Here is a 20,195-nt window from a genome sequence, read left to right on the forward strand (position 1 = left end):
CAATAGTTTCGTCTTTCAGCAACTTTCTAATTTGCGGACCAACAAACATACCTTCTTTTAATTTGGCTTGAGTTATTTTAGGGAAAAATTTCGTTAGGTACTTAGCATTCTTATTTAAAGCCTTTACAAAATTTTTCATTAATCCTAATTTGATGTGAAGTGCTGGCAAAATAAGTCGTTCGGGATTTACTAAAGGCGGGTTTGCGATATTGAAGGCACCTGGTCCGTACTCAGGTCTTGGTGGCCAGTTTTCCTGAATATAATGGGTTTATCTAGCACGGCTGTCCCAAAGACGGAGAAACAGCAATATTTAGTGAAACCTCCTTGAAGTCCGAGACCTGGGATGCATTTCATATACTATTTATTTTAAATTGTACCACCGAAACTGCTTACCTTTAAGTCCGCACAAATTTTCTAATTAAATTGTTTATATTGAATGAGCTCAAGTAAATTGGATATGCTTAAATAAGTTTCTTTAGTATTTTCAGAATGTGCCACTGGTATTGACTGTAAGGAATTTCCTTTATGGAGTAATGCTGCTTTTAAACTATGCTTTGAACTGTCTATAAACAAGCTCCAACCATCCAATTTATTTTATAATTTTAGTGCTTCAAATAAACCTTGAACATCATTGAAGAAGCAAATATTTTTACATTTATTAAAAAAAGAAGAGAAAGTCTTGTGTCTATCTCGAAATTTGGAAGTACTAGTCGAAGGGCCCAGGCTGTTGCCCCATTGCTGCAAACGGGATCCTAGAACTTCGCTATCAAATTTCGCTAATTTCAAATCTCTGCGCAAGTCATTAAGTTCGGCTTGTGAGACTTGATGTGGGACCTCTCCTTCTTGTTCACTGTCTGAATTATCTGCTTCGGAGTCACTTTCGCTTGAGGCTTCAAAATTTATAAGCGGCCTAGGTATGGGTAGGTATGATCATGTAGTTTTGGTTTTTTAGCTGATGCCACATTTGGATAAATTATTAATTTCCTCTTTTTTCTCGTTTTACCTTTAAGGTCTATCATGCAAAAATAGCACTGGTCGTGGTTAAAGGGTTCAGTCCATATCATTGGAACACCAAACTTCATGTTATGACCTTTACCCGATACCCATCTCATTAAAGTTAATCTACAGGAGGCGCAAATAAAATGAGGTGTCCAAGATTTATCGAGATTTTTTACACGGAAACCGAAATAATGAAAGTATGCATCTTTGACAGAATTATTTGTTTTCCGAGCTGAGATTCCGAAAATAAAATGTTACGTTTAAGATCTCTTTTGCAACAAGACATTTCGTAAACACATCTACCGATATAGTATGTATAAATTTGCACTAAAATTTGCAAAACAAAATAAATCTGAAACTTTGTACACATTTTTTTTTTCTGAAAATTTTTTCAATATTTGCTTGGCATAGTGGCCAAACTACTGAAGATACTGAAAGGAGGTGAAGGCAAGATATGTTTATGGGAATTAGTGTAATGTATAATTCAACAATTTAAAACGAAAAAATTAAAACTACAAATTTTTGCCCTACCTATATGAAGTAGTGTTCTGCAAAAATGGGAATTTTCATATTTTCTTCGATATCCCGGAAACTAGATCTGCCTTAGGAAAATGGAAGTCATATTCGGAATCAGGAGAAAATTTTACTTTAGGAAAAGCCTATTTTATTTTTGGAGATTTTTTTTGTCGAGTAGTGTTATCAATACAGCGACCTCGCCTGTAGTCGGGGCATTATATCGACCACGGTGTTCGTTAACAGGGCGTTTGTCGGAATGGATTGCAACCCAACCATGTTGGGCGGTGGTAATAAAGTTCAAATAATATGGTACACTTGTCCGTGTATTTTTAAAATTGGCATGAAATTATCTTCTCTAATTTCATTACCGCCAAACGAAGTCATAGCGAAACATCCATTGTATTTTCTTATATTTTGTTTAAAATGACTGGATGACGTAAGCAGCGCTTTGATTGCTGGTGGAGGCTAACCGCTATCACTTCTGATCACATTTGACATAACTTTTACTACAGCACATACCTGGCCACTTGGCCACTTCCTAGCCTTACAAAAAACGCAAATTTTACTTATGCGGCCAATGAAAAGTGGAGAATTTTCCATACAATTCAGATGTAGTCTTTAGTTAAGTGCTGACTTCAGACCAATCGCCCTTTGCCTGTTGTTCAATACTCGCAAGCTTTCATTTTAATTCTCTTGTAACAAAACAATATCAAAGCAAACCACATTTTGGATTTGCATATAATGTGTGTTTCTAATCAACTTTACTATATACATAAGTACATAGTATATGTGGCTTTGTACGGAATTGACTGTTTTGATTTTAAGTGGTTGTCGCAAAACAATAAATAAAAAATAAAAAAATAAATGTAAGGCGTGATAACCTCCGAAGAGATCTAAGGCCGTGCTTCTCTTCCAACTTGCGTCGTGCTCCTCTTGATTTTCCCTACAAATTGGCCGGACGGGACCTACATGTTTTATGCCGACTCCGAACGGCATCTGCAAGGCAGATGAGTTTTCACTGAGAGCTTTTCATGACAGAAATACACCCGGAGCGCTTGCCAAAGACTGCCGAGGGGCGACCCCGCTTCTCTTCTAATTTAAAAGCCTTATTTCTAAAATTTTGATGTTGCTTTGCCCGGGGAGCGAACCCAGGGCATACGGTGTGGTAGGCGGAGCACGCTACCATCACACCACGGTGGTCGCAAAACAATAACAAAGTAAAAAACTCGTGCATTTGCCAAGAGCGAAATGACGCACTCTCTTTGACTGTGAGTATATGTATGTATCTCTTCACAAACACAAAGTTGTTTTTTTTTTGCCGGCTGTAGCTTGGGTTTGGTCGTCGAAAAGTATTAAGGTACGTCCACACCGGTAACGAAATAGCTAAGTTGTATAACAATTGTTTTAAAACAATTGAAACTTGCTATACAACCAAGTTATCTAATTCCCTTGATCTTTACCGACAACATCTGGGTAAAATGTAACCTGCTATTAAAACAGAAAAAAAGTTATACAACATTTTTCAGTTGAATTTGTAACAAGTTACATACTTAGGGAGGGTGGAGCCGTGTGTAGAAGTTCACGAAAGTGGGGAAAGCTTCTGACCGCCATTCACCTGGGAATGGCCAGAGCGATTCTTTTGCAGGCGGTTCAAGCAGCTCGCTACTGTCGGTCGCTTGCGGCCAAATATCCTCTGGGTAGCCGCTAAATATCCGTTCAGCGGTGAGCTAATGTGAGAAGGCGAAAACCTGGCTAGGCCACCATAACCGGTTTAAGGGCTAGCCGGGGGAGATCTCATCGGCAGCGTCTGTACACCTCTAGGTGCGGCTGCAAGCGCGAGTCTGTCTTGGAGAAAGCGGCTCGCTATATAAACGTGCAAGTAATATTTTTACCCCCGCTGAGCGGGTTGTGCGCTGGGCTTGGGACCCGCCACGTAAAACCATACTCCAATGAAATATAACAACAAGCCTCGGATAAATACACTCTCTATTGATGACGACCATGGCAAACGTTTGAAGGACAATGAATTGAGGGCATGCACCTGGAACGCCCGCTCTCTGAATGGGATTGGTGCAGATGCCCGGCTGGTTGATGTACTCGTCAAAGTAAACAAGTTACATAACACTGGTTATATAACTGTTTGTAACAAGTTTTGTTACTGGTGTGGACGCACTTTTATGCTTGCATTATTTGGGGGGTTTCATCAACTTGATCCTAAAAATAATGGGCTTTAATTTGTGAAAATGGAAAAAATAAAAAGCGCGGGTGTTTATTTACTTTCTTTAAAAAAAAATTCATAAAAAGCGATGTGGTACTTCTTGAGATTAGCCGTTCCAAACATTTCCCATATAAGCATTTTTATATAATTAGTATACATATAGATTTATTACCTACCCTGCCAAGATTTCGTTGTGACCATTATGGCGCTAGACCTATCAAAACCGTTGACATGGTCAATCACGTTGCGCTACTACAAGACTTGGAAGGATCTACCCTTCCAACTACTATCAAGGGGTAAACGTCAAAACTTTTGATATTATTCCGCCCTTTCTTCGTCCATCGCATTTCTTGGATGGTAACGATGTCGGCTTTGGAATATAGTGTTATGTGGCGGTCCCAAATTCAGCGAGCAGCCCGCTCAGCGGGGATGAAAATATTACCTGCACGTTTATATAGCGTGCCGCTTGATCCAAGACGCACCTTATAATGATCAGGCGCTGCTGAAGAAGTCCTACAGATAGCTGTTAAATCGATTATGATGGAATGGCCTACTAGGATGTCACCTTCTCATATTAAACGTATGTTTAGTTGCCTTTGGTCCAGGTGCAATAAATCTGGAAGACTGAAAGTTTGATAATATATGGGGTATTCCATCTCATTTCGACCAATTTTGAAACCGACCCCTTTAGAATTGGCTGAAAGTTTTTCTTCTTTTTCTAGCTTACAAAAGACGTTTTTCAGAAGTTTTTCAAATTTTTTCATCCAACTCAAAAGAAGTTATGAATTTAAAAAAAAAACACCTTTTTTGTTTTCAAAATGCTATAACTTTTTCAAAAATTGACCGTTTGGGATCTTTTTTTTTTTCTTTTTTATTTGTTTTTAAATGTAGTTTTCGGAAAAAATTTTAAAGTTTTTTTTTTTCAATTAAATAAAAAAAAAAAAACTCTCGGCCCACTCCGGGATTAGTGGGAATGATTGCAGAATTGATTGAAGTTTTTTATGAGAAAAAAAGGGCGAAATTCGAAAAATCTCGAAAAACTGAAAAGTTACCAAAAAAAAAAACTTTAAATATTTTTTTTAATTTTTTCCGAAAAGTACATTTAAAAACAAATTTAAAAAAAAAAGATCCCAAACGGTCAATTTTTGAAAAAGTTATAGCGTTTTGAAAACAAAAACGGTGTTTTTTTTTTTTAAATTCATAACTTCTTTTGAGTTGGATGAAAAAATCTGAAAAACTTCTGAAAAACGTCTTTCGTAAGCTAGAAAAAGAAGAAAAACTTTCAGCCAATTCTAAATGGGTCGGGTTCAAAATTGGTCGAAATGGGATGGAATACCCCATATACATCTATAGCAAGTAAGAGTGTCTAAGTTTTGGTGTAACCGCACATTATATGAATGGTCGTCTCAAATAACGTTGTAACCGACATTATTTTCCAAATACGTTTTATGGTGGATTTATATTCTAACGGAAATTTTCCACCATGCAAAAAAAAAGAGTTGTTTTGAGTATTTTTTTGCGCACAAAACACAGTTTAAAGCGCGCGGTCAGTGGAGTAACGTTGTAAGTAAGCGGTATAATGGCAAGCTCGGAAGAATTCAGTGTGTTAAGTCAACTAAATAAAGGTAAAAAGAGAAAAGTTAACTATGAAAATTAGAAAAATATTAAAAGTAAAAAGTTAAGAAATAGTGGAGGAGCCAATTTTTCTACAAGAGGAAAACAAATTCAGAAGAAGAAAGCTCCCGAAACGGTAATTTGGAAAAACTTTGTATGTGCGTGTGTGACAAGAGTAAATATTACTTATAACTTTATATACAGATCTGTAATTGCGCATGTAATTGGTATTGCAAAACTTTCTGCTCAGATGAAATCAAACATCTCTTTACGGATTTTTATAAAAAAAATTACGATGGCCAATCACCACTATTAAAATCTCTGATTGTGCTAGTAGAACCAAATAGAAGACGAGTGAATGAAGGAACATCGCGTCGTAATGTAACTGTGCAGTATTTTTTTTTTTTTCTCACAAAAATGGAAAAAAAAACGTAAAAGGTATGTCAAAAAATGGTTTGTCACGTATTCCAAATAACTCCGCGAAGACTTCAGGTTATAATAACAAAATTAAAGAGCGGAGATGATATTGCTGATCAGAGAGGAAAGTACGATAATCGACCGCATTAAATAGTTGATGAGGAAAAAAAATGCGTCATTGAACACGTAAAAATCTTTCCGTGTCAAGCGAGTCATTATAGTCGTTGTTCAACGAAAAAAAAAATGCCTTAACCCAAACTTAACTATTGTTAAAATGTTTGACTTATATCAAGAAAAATATACAGGCAGTTCATTGAGTTATAATTCCTACAGAAATATTTTCAACTCAGAATTCATTTTGCGTTTTGGGACTCCAAGGTGCGATACATGTAAAACATTCAAATGGCAACTTGCACAGATCCAGAGAAGCTTATTATCTGTTCTGACCGATGTGTGGGACAAAATAATAACTGGACCATGGTTGCTCTTTGCCAATTTCTTATCAAACTTAACTATTTTTCTGAGGTGAACCAAAAGTTTTTAATCTCTGAGCACAGTTTTTTACAATGTGATCGTGATTTCGCACTTATAGAGAAAAAAACTCAATCTAAATTGTATACTCCGGATGATTTTGTCAATTTAATTGAATTATCCAGGCCATCAAATCCATTTTTGGTTCATAAAATGTGCCAACAGGATTTTAAAAACTTGAACGTGCTTACGGAAGCTTTCACAAGAAATCTTCGTTGTAAAATTACGGAAGCTAGATGGCTACAGTTTTCTGATGATCACATCCATGTTTTAAAATTAAGAAAGACTCATTCCACTTTAGAGGCGTGGTGCCTCTTCAATTTACAAAAGTCAAAAAATCAAAGAGCATTGATGGCATCGCTAAGCGAATTGAAAATGCTCCGAGATGAACCTGTAGCTATAAGTCCTGAAAAGATAAAGAATCTACTAGCGATGACAGCTTTTTTACCAAACGAATATGCACAATTTTACAAGGATCTTTGTAATTAGTGTGGTGATATCGGTTTAGTTTAGATGTATTCTACCAATTGATTTAAAGAACTTGAATTTCTTATTTATATTTTTTTCTGTAACTGGATATGTTATGTTTGTTTTTCTCAGGCATGCTTAACCAACGAACCGATATCATTTCGTTACGATAATTAACGTTAATAAACGAAACAAAGTAATTTCGTTTCGTTTATTAACGTTAAGAACGTCAAATTAACGAAATGATTTCGTTTCGTTTTCTGCCGTATCAAAACGGAATCAAATCGTTTATGTTGATTATTAATTTCAAACTATGCTGGCAAAGCTGATTGATGGCGGAGTCATTAAAGGTGAAAGCATTAGCCAAGCTGATTGCAACTTTTCTCATGAATTTTGACAGTACGAACATTTCTCAGAGTGTTTTTGACATTACCACTAACGAATTACACAAACAAATTCTATGGAGTTTGTGTGTGTATGTGCGCTCGTTGTTACCACCTTACGGCTTCACCATGGCTATAGCATTGCCAGCACAATTCAAACATAAAGTATCACGTTTTTGTTAACGTTTTTAACGTTAACGAAAGCTTTTCGTTTCGGTTAAAAACGAGATACAATTTATCTTGATAATTTCTTTATCGATAATATTTCGAAGTGTTTCAACGGAAACGGTGGAAATTTTTTGATAAACGATTAGCTTAACGTTAAGGTGCATCCCTGGTTTTTCTTTAATAAAAATTACAAAATTTATGAAATAAATGACCGCTTTTTCAAACGGAACAACGTTATATCTACTATCAGAGTGATGCTGCTTATAGCGAAAGAACGTTGTATCATCCATTTTAACGAATACATACAACTTTATTCCACTAAAAAAAATTGGAATCGGGTTTTTGGCTATTGAGGAAGTAACATTTTATTTTTTTTTTTACATATTCCAGTTCCAGCTCGGCCGTTATTTAATATAAGTTGAAAATATAAAAAGAAAAATATATCTACCGAATTCAGTCTGGTTTTTTGCCCTACCCAAAATTTTATATTTTGTCGTTTACAACGTTATTTGAGGCGACCATTCATATACTCAGCGTGAGTTTCAACAGTTACAGTTTATTTCAGATAATTTATTTTTTTCGAATTTTAATACAATGGATTTAATTTTTTTGGGAAACTGTTTTGTAATGCTTGATAGAAGTAGATGCGTGGCACCATCAATTAACCACCATTTTCCTCTTACAATAAAACTTTGTATGTGAAATATTATTGATACAAAACTATTTTTCGCTAAGATATAGGTTATTATAGCATTACGCAAAAGTCATTATAGCTGTGAAGTTGCATTTTATTTTGCTGTGTTTATTTTGCGAGTTTTAAATTATAATACCTTAATTGTAAAATTAGTTTCTGACAAAAATAAGTGCAAAAACCTAGAGTTCATTTTAATACAATTGGTTCGCTTTGAAAAGTTCAGATTTTGTGAATTTTAAAGTTTTTAATCAATTTTTTATTATTTCATTTTGTGTTTGCCGAGTCATTGTGCATTTGTGTTTTTGTTGCAATTTTGATTGGCATCTTTTCACCTTGAAATTGTTTTGTGCGCACTCTTTTTGTTTTCTCGATATTTACCATTTACTGTCTTCGCAGCTGTTTGCGTCGCTTTTTAAGTGTCAAGTGACAGTGACTCTAAAACTGCTAGCTAGCTCTAAGCTCCCAAACTTTCAGAGTTGCTTTTATATATAACCTTTCTCATTCTCAGTGCTATTTCAACTGTTTTTACTAAAGAGCTAAAAGTTTTAAAAAATAAGAAATCACGTTTATTCAAATTATATAAGAGAACCGGTTTACATTTTGATTATGCACAGTACGCTATTTTCCGTCATAAGTATTTTGCACTTAATAAAAACTGTTGTAAAGCTTACATGTGTATAATTAAAAGAAACATTATTTGCAACCCGAAGTCTTTTTATGATTTCGTAAATTCTAAACGCAGAACTAACGGGTTTCCTTCTGCCATGAAGTTTAAAAATAGCATTTCCAGCGACAATCAAGAGATTGAAAACTTCGTCGCTCAATTCTTTCACTTTCATTACTCTGCTGTGGTTGATTCATCACCTACAAATTATTAATATGAGCTCCATTCTAGTAGCTCAATATATGCTCCACATTTGTTGCCTGAAGATGTTCTATTACATCTAAATACCCTAAAAAAACCTTCAAAAACGGTCCCGATTTGATCCCAACAAGTTTTCTTAAAAAATGTTACTGATCTGTTTAACCTCTCTTTAAAAAAATGGTATTTCCCGACGGCTTGGAAGGAATCTTTTCTTATCCCACTCCATATAAAAGGAAGCAAGTCTTCTATTGAAAACTATCATGGAATAGCAAAGCTCTCTGCTATCTCTAAGCTTTTTGAAGCAATCGTTACTAATCGCCTTACATTTTCGATTTCTACATTGATAAATATTTCTCAGCATGGCTTTTGTAGAGCCAAATCAACCACAACCAATTTGCTTGAATTTACAACTCACGTCTTTAATGGGTTTAGAAACAATCATCATACCGACGTTATATACACTGATTTCAGCAAAGCATTCGACAAAGTACGCCACTCATTACTTGTGTATAAACTCGAAATGCTTGATTTTAAACCTGGCCTAACTCGCTGGATCTTCTCCTATCTTTGCTGTAGAACTTAATGAGTCATTTTTAAAAACATTTGTTCGAATGTCACCGATGTTCCCTCCGGTATGCCTCAGGCCAGCCATCTCGGTCCTATGCTGTTTTTGCTCTTTATAAACGATATTTCCACAACCATAAAATATTTGAAAATTTTAATGTATGCCGACGACGTAAAACTTTTTAAGTCATACGCGTCGATTGAAGAATGTTCTGTACTCCAGGCGGATTTAAATTGTTTAGTTACTAGGTGTAATGCGAATTTTATGCCGCTCAAGATAGAAAAAACCCAATTAATGGCCAAACTCTAGAAAGCGTTGATGTTTTTGACGACTTGGGAGTTACAATGAGTTGCAAACTTAGTTTCAACCCTCATATTAATGCCACAGTCAATAAAGCGAGAGGAGTTTTAGCATTTGTGAAAGGATGGGCAAAATAGTTTAGTGATCCTTGCGTTACAAAAACCCTTTTTAGATCATTGGTGAGGCCGATATTAGAATATGGATCGATAATCGGGAATCCGCGTTATAAAGTCCATGTGGCTAGACTGGAATCAATTCAAAAACGGTTTTTACTTTTCGCCTTGAGAAATCTTCAATGGGACTCTCCGTATAACCTTTCTCCTTACACTAATCGGTTAAACTTGAATGTTCCGTGCCGAGCTTCAAGGCATTATAAACATATAATTCTTAAAAAATGCAGAAGGAATTTCGAAATAAACGAAAAATTTCTGCGTTTGTGTGAAGATTATAATTCCCTCTCGAGAATAATTGATGTTTCGGACTCGCTCTTTGCCATAAAGAAACCGGTTCTATCTTCTCTTAATAATTAAAAAATATATATTTATACTTTTAATCTATTGTATTTGCGAATCCATATTTCTCAGCTAATGAGTTTCTCTGTAGCTGAGCGATTTTAGATCTCGGCGCTTAAGCCACTGCCTCTAAAAGACTCGGTAACAATAAACATTATTCTAGTCTTAAAGTCGTAGTTATCCTTTATATATACACAAGCATCAATTTTGACAATACCTGATCATGTACCTACGAACTATAAATACAAGACAAAGGACAACAACAGATCAGAACGAAAATAGACACTGATGATGGCACAACGCCGAAACCGGTTTGTCTCGTAACCAAATTTGACAAGGGATGACGGAAAATCGTTCCAATATACATAATTTAGCCACCCTGTCGGAAAATCAACAAAACAATTTAAATCTTGGCATAATAATTTAAATCATAAAAAAGAAAGCTAGGGAATGTTAGCTAGACTAGGTTGAACTGGCCGGTTCCTGAGAACCTCACATAGACTGAATAAGTTCGTATTGGTACCAGAAGATTGTTTAATGACCAGACTAAAAACCCCTATCACGAACCTGGACCAACGTTATAAAATAAAACCGTCCTCTTGCAAATACTAGAAATTTACTAGGGCCCATTCCACTTGCTGCTTCTAGATCTTCACAGCTATATCACTGCTAATAGCAGGAGCCTTAGGAAAACAATCCTACTTTTCACGCAATAGGTTTTTTTTCTGTAGACAAAAGATAGGTTAGGTTAGGTTAGGTTGAACTGGCCGGTCCACGAGGACCTCATATAGACTGAATAAGTCCGTAGTGTTACCAGAAGTTTGTTTTAACGACCAAGCTGAAAACCCCTATCAAAACCCAGGACCTATGTTATAAAATAACTCCGTCCTCTTGTCAAATACTAGAAGCTTCCCAGGATTTAAGCCACTTGCTTCTTCTAGATCTGACAGCTGTATCACTCCTAATAGCTGGAGTCTTAGCCTGGCAAGCGGGGGGCAAGAGCACAGAGCGTGCTCGATCGTTTCCTCCTCCAGCCCGCACTTCCTACATCTGCTATCACTGACCAAGCCTAATTTAAAGGCATGCGACGCCAGAAGGCAGTGTCCAGTCAGAATACCCGTCATGAGTATACAGTCCTCCCTTTTTAATGATAGAAGCCACTTTGTTAGTCTAACGTTGTACGCCCTGCACATAATCTTCGATACTTTACAGCCCCGCGCTTGAACCCGCGCCTTTCCTGCTTAGTCGATCATGTGCACCTCTCGCCTTCGCTTAATTTCGCCCAGTCTAGTTGGGACGTCTACGAAACAAGCTTCAAGGGATGCGCCCTTTTTAGCTAGTTCATCCGCTTTTTCATTCCCATCTATTCCCATATGCCCTGGGACCCAATATGCTTCTCCCTGTCCCGATTCTCTCCAGGGACTGCTTACACCCTAACACGCATTAGGATGCTATGCTATCCGAGATTATTGTCTTAATTGCTTCTTGACTCTCAATATAAAAGTAAACACGATTGCACCTTTGGCTATTTTCTTCCAGGGTTTCTACTACTTTGGTTACGGCTATTGTTTCCACTCGGAGAACGCTACAGTAATCCGGCAGCCTGTAGGATCTGCTTATTTCCGGACCAGCACAGTATACCGCAGACCCTGCTCCTTCCACTACTTTGGAACCATCTGTGTACACACGTATCGCCTCGACCGCCATTTGAGTACCCTTGTGCCAACCGTCCGCCTCTATTGTGGCCTTAAAATCGCCCTCGAAGCGCAGATAGGGAATCAGGTGGTCTGTTCGTTTTGTGATTGATGACGCTATACTACTATGGCCGTATGGTCGGTGCTCAAGCTGCCCCGAGGCACCGAGCCTGGTTGCAGTGGTAACGCTATGTCCTTTGCTACCAGGTCTACAGGTGGAATGTGCAGAATGGTATACAGTACAGCTGTCGGGGTTGTTTTCAGGGCTCCCTTAATGCTAAGCATTGATAGTCTGTATACCCCCCCCCCCTCCCCCCACTCCTAATTTTTTGGGGTAGGTTGCATTTTGTGGAGCTTTCCACCAAACAAGAACTCCATAGTATAGGATAGGGCTTACAATCGCTGCAAAAACCCAATGAGGAAGAGAGGGCGATAAGCCCCACTTACACCCCAGCATTCTTTTACAGATATAAAGTGCCGTTGAGCTTCCATTAAAGCTTACTGTCTAGGATGGTTCTTAGATACTTTGTGCAAGGTTTCTCCTGTATGGCCACCCCTCCTAACTTAGGCCTGATCCAATTTGGGACCTTGAACCTCTTTGTAAACAAGACCATATCCGTCTTCTCCGCGTTCACTTTCAACCCGACATTTGATGACCAGGTATGAATATCCCGAAGCACCCGATCCATCAAAGAGCTAATCGTTGGAAGGCACTTTCCACTTATGATAATTTCAACGTCATCCGCGTAAGCAGTAAGTTTTACGGGTCCCTCGTCAAATCGCCTGAGCAGTTGGTTGATGACCAGCGTCCACAACAGAGGTGATAGCACCCCTCCCTGCGGCGTTCCCCTGTCCACTGATTTCGTGTCCTCGTACAATCCCCATTGTGATGTAATCTTCCTGCAATTTAACATGCGGCCGATCCATCTGATTAAGGCGGGATGTACTTTAATGTAATTAAGACCATCCATAATCGCCCATTTAGAAACATTTTTGAAAGCCCCGGCAATGTCCAAGAATACTCCTAGAGCACATTCCTTATATTCCAGGGCCTTTCTGTGCTTATTACCACCCTATGCAATGTGGTGTCTACCGACTTGCCTTTGGTGTACGCATGTTGTGTTGTGGAGAGCAGCTTTTCATCCACGTTGGAATTTATGTACACATCTATCAGCCTCTCAAAGGTTTTGAGCAGAAATTATGTTAAGCTAATGGGTCTATAGTCTTTGGGATACATGTAACCGATCTTCCCCGTCTTTGGTAGGATAGCTACACCAGCAGTTCTCCAGAGTGCGGTACATGATTCAGTCTATGCAACCATCGAATATTATTTTAAGCCATTCCGCGACCACCATACTTGAGACTTGTAGCATGGCCGGGAATATACCATCTGGTCCCGGCGATTTAAACTTAGAAAACGTCTTCACTGCCCACTCGATCTTGGTATCGGTCAACAAGCCCGGCACTGCCCGCTCCGTGATCGAAGTGTGAGTGCTGTCTGCTGGCTCTTCTAAACCATTTCCCAATGGGAGATGTGTATGTAGAAGCACCTCAAGGGATTCCTCACTATTACGTGACCATTCCCCGTTCTCTTTCTTTATTAGTCCCTGGAATATATTTCCCCTTGCTAGGAGTTTTCTCAACCGTGCTGTTTCGCTGGAGCACTCTATGTCCGTACAGAAACTTTTCTATGAGATTCTCTTCGCCCTGGAAATTTCACGCTTGTAGATCCTCAGTAGATCCCTGTACTCGTCCCGACACGCTTCGCTTTCCGCGGTATTTGCTAGCTTAAACATTTCTTTTACCTGTCTTCTTAGAAGACTCAGATCATTGCTCCACCAAGGCGTCTTTGCTTTTCCTCTGGATCTTCTTAGAGGGCAAGCTTTGTTATACACAGTCATAAGCGTCCTTGTTAGGAATTCATTAGACTCCTCCAGTTCTTCCACATTTTCAACCTCTTTGGGTTGTCCCAGTTTCGTTTCTACCAGTTTCTGGAATTTAGTCCAGTTTGTTGACCTAGGGTTTCTAAAGGTTTCTCCGTTCTCTACCCTCTTTAGGGGGATGTTGAAGCTGATATACGCATGGTCGGAGAAGGATGGTCTATCAAGAACCATCCAGTCATACCTTGATATATAACGGTCGTAGCTCAGTGTAATAACCAAAACATTGCTGGATTTTGAACCAATGTATGTAGGGACATTTCCCCTGTTGGCTATCTGAAGATTGGTTTACAGGATGTAGCAAAATAGAGATTCGCCTCTCTCGTTCGTATTTGCTCCTCCCCACGCATTTTGGCGCGAATTTGCTTCTGCCCTTATTACCAACCGCCCTTTGCGTCCTTCTTCCTGTACTAGCCTGTTACACTCCATCGGTGGAACCTCCGCAGCTTGGGCCATGTAGCAGGATGCCAGGATAAGTGCCTGCTTATTATTTTGATCAACGGTCACCACTACGAGGTCCGCAGTAGTGTAATTAGGTAGCATATATGAATGCAGCTGTTTCCTTGCGATTACTACAGCTCGCACCCGTCCTTCCGTTTGCGCATAGTAAACGCCGAATCCGCGCGCTCTAAGTCCAGAAAACTTTCCTCCCGATGAGAGCCACGGCTCCTGGATCAGCGCCACGTCAACCGAACCCTCCTCAAGGGTTAGGAGGAGTTCGCTCGACGCCACTTTACTGTGTTGGAGGTTTATCTGTAGAACTCGCAGCACCATTGGGCTGTTTGTCCCCCTACAGCACCTTCGTCGTGATGTCGTCGTCCTCCCCTAGCCGTTTTGGTTTAGAGTATTCGAAGCCCCCTTCAACCTCTTGTGCCGGGTGTTCATCTGTGCGACTCACAGCACCATCTGGCTGTTTGTCCTATTCTTACACCTTCGTGGTGACGTCGGCTACCTCCACCTGTCTTTTTTCCCATAGGCTTTTGAGGTCATTTTCGACTTCGCCCACTTCCAGCGTGCTAGGATTTTTATCCTCGGGACTTCTTTTCCTGAGTCGCATATAAATTTTGGCTGTACCAAAGGATATTTTTCCAAGCTGCGTGTACAATATATCCTTCGACTGCTTGTTTATTTGGAAGATGTAGAACTGACGTTCCTCCTAATTCCGAGATACAGTAAGTACCATGCAATCCTGTGTCGGTATGTTCGGATTCTGATTCTGCAGAAGTCGCAGTGTATCCCCAGACTTCATTACGCATGGTATGCATACCTTAAGTTTTGGTACCGTGGGGATTTGCGCTTTATCCACCACCTCAAACCGCGCGGTCGTGCCTTGCATCTGGAGGTTTGGAACTACTTCCCCCAGCCACCGCAAGCTCGCGATTTTGTCGCACGCTATCATCTTCGCACCGTTATACCAGACCCCCGAATCAAAGGTTGGAAGGGGCCTACTTGGTTGTTCCCGCATCATCTTAAGCATTAAGCTAATAAGTTCCCTCTCTACAGATCTCCACCTTTCAGTAGTCATCTGTCCGAAAGAACTGCTGCGATCAACCAGCGCCACAGTCAGTGACTGCTTTGCCACATCACTCATCTTCTCGGGAAAAGCCGGCGTCTTAGTGTTAACTCCCTTTGGCACCTCCGAGAATGCCGGAGTCTTAGCTTTAACTCCCTTTAGCACCTCCGGGAGAGCCGGAGTCTTAGCGTTATGTCCCTTTGGCTTATCTCCTACTTCCGTAGTTAAAACTTCCCTCTGACTCGCAGCTTTCGAGGTAGTTGCTACCTCGCTATTGGGCCCATCTGTCTTACAGCTTTGGGCCTACTTGTCTTGTCTATACGATTGCCCTGCCTCGCGGCTCTAGGACTGGGTTCTTTCTGCCTCTTGAAAGCAGGCTTGTCACCTTCCGCCGAACGTTGCCTCTTCCTTCTGCCATTCGACGCTTCTTCCTCCTCGTACCGGTTGCAGAACCGACGGTTTCTAGCAGCAAACCTTTTGAACTGCCCTCCTTCTTCTACCGCCTCATGGGCCCATTCCAAGCGCTCGATCTCCACTTCTGTTAGATCGACCACTGCTCACAGGCGTTGGACAATTCTTAGTGCTGCACGGTACTGCGGGAGAGCTCTCTTACTTCCTCTGCTCCGTACCCTTCTCCACTCTTCTACTCCGTTTTTATTTGTGTGCTTCTCCAACACGGAGTTCATTGAATCAGCACTACTCTCGCTACCCGAGTCCGACGCATTGCATAATGCGTATTTGTCATACTGGGCTTGCAACTCAGTCCTCCTCTTATAATTCTCCTTATTACAATTTGGTAATGAGTCGTTCATCTTGGTCGTACGACCACCTGCCCGACAAAGCGGAATCAGCGGTCCAGTATTATATACGGGGAAAGAACCGTTAGCCATAGCAGTGCCCCTTACTGTGGTAAGGCCATCAATACTTACCGAGGTGGTCCGGTATCGGGAAGGCTCCGTTCGAATACAGCCGAATTTATCCCCTGGTTGCAAATCGTCCAATAGGCACGATCCGCATAACACCCTGGATTAGGTGGTTGGCAGTTCTTGGTCACCGACATCCCGCCGCCCTCCTATGAGGCGAAACGGCGTAGATGCCAGTCCTAAACAGCTCCGCCTCATAGTCGGGCGCTATGGAGATTGGCTAAGCCCTCACACCAACGACAAGGTGCCTACCCTAGTGAGGGAGACAAAAGATAACTAAAAGAAAAATTCTGTTAATTTTTTTTTATACATACATATCTACAACAAACGAATGTTGAATTGACAAACAATATCTTAAACCAACTGAACAAATTATTATGTTCTCCGAATTAGAACGTGTTATTGTTAGCAATGATATTTTAATTAGAGTATAGAAACACAGCATGGATACAAAATGATTCTTATAAAGGTGTTATTCTTACGTGTAAATATGCTTAAATTTTATTAGCTGTTTTTTCATATGTAAAAAAAAAAAAAAATATCATTGTTAACAATAAAAAGGTCTAATTAGAAGAAAATATTGGTTTTTTAAGTTGATTTATGGTATTGTTTGCCAATTCAACTTCTCCTTATTTGTAGTTAAAAGAAAAAATTTCAAGAGAATTTCGTTCTTTTAGTTATCTTTTTTCTACAAGAAAATAAAACCTTTCCCGCGAAAATTTTTTTTTTTTGCTACTGCGTAGTCAAATTGACGTGCTATACGAAAACTAGCACTGGATTTTTAAGGTCTGACAAAAACTCGCAGTTTTACTTTATGCACACTGAGTTTCTGGTTTTTTTTAAAGGTTTTCGATAGTCAATTATGTTATTTATATTATTACTAGCCTTTACCCGTCCCCGGCTTTGGGAGAAAATATAATATATGGGCTATTCACGTTACCCTGCTTATCAAGTTATATATTTAAAAATAATCTTTGAACTAAATGAGCTGTTGAAATACACTCGGAGTGGTTGCCAAACACTACCGAGGGGCGACCCCGCTTAGAAAAATTTTCTTCTAATTGAAAAACTTGTTTCTAAAATTTGGATGTTGCTTTGCCTGGGGCAGGAGCCCAGGATCTTCGGTGTGGTAGGGGGAGCACGCTACCAACACACCACGGCAGCTGCCAAACGGAAATTTAATTGTTTAATATACTACAAATTGTGTAAGTGTAGTTATAACAGTTCGTAACAGGATTCATTTTATTTTGTGTTGAATCACCGCCCTCGGTAATAAATCTCGGAAAAGAAATATTCACCAAATCAGACTTAAAAACCTCAAAATTAGAACGAAAAAGCCGTGATAGATGTTTCAGATAAAACATACAAAATTTTAATTTCGAAGAATTTGCAGCAAATCCATGGCCATAAAAGCTCATAATTTAAAAAGATATGTGTGTTCCACTACCGGTTTTGAAATCGGTTGCTTGTAGAAAAGCTTCCAAAATTGAAATCATAATTGACCTACACAGAAATAAGAAAAACTAATCTGATCTGATCCAAAATGATCCCGAAAAGGTCTTGAAATGATCGGGGCGAAAGGTGTCACTGCTTACGTTGTAAGCCCTCGAATTATTTGACCCATTGAGCTTGTAATATAGGCGCAGGTGAGTATACTTAAAGTTATAATGTTTAAAAATTTTTAAAAACTAATTGTTCGGAGGGGGTAGTGGGACCATCCCATTTGTTTCTCTCGGTCTACAGTTCCAGCTCCAATATCTCACTTTCCTTTCTCTTTTTTTTCAGCCATCCGCCTTTTCCCTTTCGCCATTTTTCTTAACCACCACCAGCTGTTTAACCCTCATTTACACATTTCATACACATTTGGTCTATATCTCAGAAATGGGTCCACGTTTGGAAATAAAGCTACTTATTAACGATCTACGAAACGTAACGAAACTAACGCAGCTATGATTTTTCAAATAAAATCGTCCGATTTTAAGTGATAAAGTTACCAAAATATCGGCTTAGTAATCAATTTTAAACAAATGCCACCATCCCGGTCCACTTTGTGGAAAGACAGTGTCCCATATATTCAACTTTTCTAAGAGGATCGCCTACCTAAAGCAAATCGAGTCATAAATGAGATTTTTTGTAATAGGTCAGTCCCTAGTTCTTCTCCAGAAAAGAAAGGATTCTCACCATAATTTTTTTTTATAATGGGTCGGCCTCTGGTTCACTTCCCGGAAAAATTTACTTAATCTAAAGTATCCTCAAATCCCTTTAGCATGGCTTCAGCGCTAAATTGTTATAATTAGTAATAAAGCCGTCACGGTATTCAGCTATTGCAATGAATTTCATTTCATTCAAGTTCCTGGAATTAATTAGGAAAGCACAAATAAATTGCTAGCTTCTGTCGATCAGAAAACGAAATTGCTACTTTTCTTCAGAGGTTTCTAGTTACCGCCATCCATAAGCCGAAATAATTAGACTTCGTACACGATTTTCAAAGTATTAGTTTTCGTGAAAAATTTTGTTAATGTTAGTTATCATATGGCGGGTCGAAATATTATCCGCTATATGTCTCTATAGACAACTTCACTATAAAAAGCCCCAACATTTCCGTTAATGCAACAGTTTTCGTTTTCAACTGGAATTGAAAATCCAAAAAAAATGAAAAATTTAGCCGTTTTCGGCTTACTCATCGTTTGCCTGGTGGCCTACCAGGTAAATGCCGAGGTTGCATCTTTATCGCAGCTGCGCGCAGTAGATGATGAAAAAACTCCAACCGAGGTCAAGGAGATCAACATACAAGTTGACTCTGGCTTAGAATCACCTTCAGATGAGATAGCAGCCATAAATAGCAGGAGTCTCTTAAAATCGAATAAGAAAAAGAAGAAGCTGGAGAAGAAGATGAAGAAGCTAAACAAGAAGATGGAGAAGATGGAGAAGAAAATGAAGAAGAAGATGACGAGGAAGAAGAAGAAGAAGATGAAGAAGAAGATGAGGAAGATAATGAAGAAGAAGAAGAAGATAGAAAAGAAGATGAAGATATACGGCAGTTTTGACAAAAAGGATGGAAACAGCGAAGATATGGGAGGCAACGCCGATGCCGGCGATAGTGGTGATGCAGGCGGTGGTGCCGGTGCCGGAGGTGGCGCCGATGCTGGCGATAGTGGCGACGCCGGTGGTGGCGCCGATGCCGGCGATAGTGGTGATGCCGGAGGTGGCGCCGATGCCGGCGGTGGCGCCGATGCCGGAGGTGGCGCCGATGCCGGCGGTGGCGCCGATGCCGGAGGTGGCGCCGATGCCGGCGGTGGCGCCGATGCCGGAGGTGGCGCCGATGCTGGCGATAGTGGCGACGCCGGTGGTGGCGCCGATGCCGGCGATGGTGGCGATGCCGGCGGTGGCGCCGATGCCGGAGGTGGCGCCGATGCTGGCGATAGTGGCGATGCCGGAGGTGGCGCCGATGCTGGCGATAGTGGCGATGCCGGAGGTGGCGCCGATGCCGGAGGTGGCGCCGATGCTGGCGATAGTGGCGATGCCGGAGGTGGCGCCGATGAAGGCGGTGGCGCCGATGCTGGAGGTGGCGCCGATGCTGGCGATAGTGGCGACGCCGGTGGTGGCGCAGATGCCGGCGATGAGGGCGGTGGCGCCGATGGTGGCGATGCCGGTGGTGGCGCCGAAGCCGGCGATAGTGGCGATGCCGGCGGTGGTGCAGATGCCGCCGATAGTGGCGATGACGCCGGTGGCCCAGGTCCCGGCGCTGATGGCGACGCTTAATAAAATTTAAATTAATTTCATATAGTAATAAATGAGTAATGAATATTAAATTTGCATTTTGAGTTTTAACTTATTAATTTTTATCTCACTTTATTGGGTTTGATTGTTTGGTT

The 20,195-nt window shown here is 40.2% G+C and overlaps 1 protein-coding gene across 6 annotated transcripts in view; it reads left to right on the plus strand.

The window, feature by feature from the left end:
* The window catches only part of Pdzd8 (PDZ domain containing 8), a 521,733-nt gene that overhangs the window by 366,936 nt on the left and 134,602 nt on the right, over positions 1-20,195 (plus strand). The window contains exons 1-2 of one of the 6 annotated variants that reach the window (XM_067784997.1): positions 5,129-5,483; positions 5,552-5,785. The exons of 1 other annotated variant lie outside the window; for it this stretch is intronic. The gene's annotated coding sequence lies outside the window, so the exon portion shown is untranslated. Of the gene's footprint in view, positions 1-5,128; positions 5,786-20,195 lie in introns of those variants that run through there. 4 more of the 6 variants (XM_067785000.1, XM_067784996.1, XM_067784999.1 and 1 more) reach the window with 4 other exon arrangements.

This window comes from Eurosta solidaginis, chromosome 4 (genome assembly GCF_040869045.1).
Source record: "Eurosta solidaginis isolate ZX-2024a chromosome 4, ASM4086904v1, whole genome shotgun sequence".
NCBI classification, from domain to species: domain Eukaryota; kingdom Metazoa; phylum Arthropoda; class Insecta; order Diptera; family Tephritidae; genus Eurosta; species Eurosta solidaginis.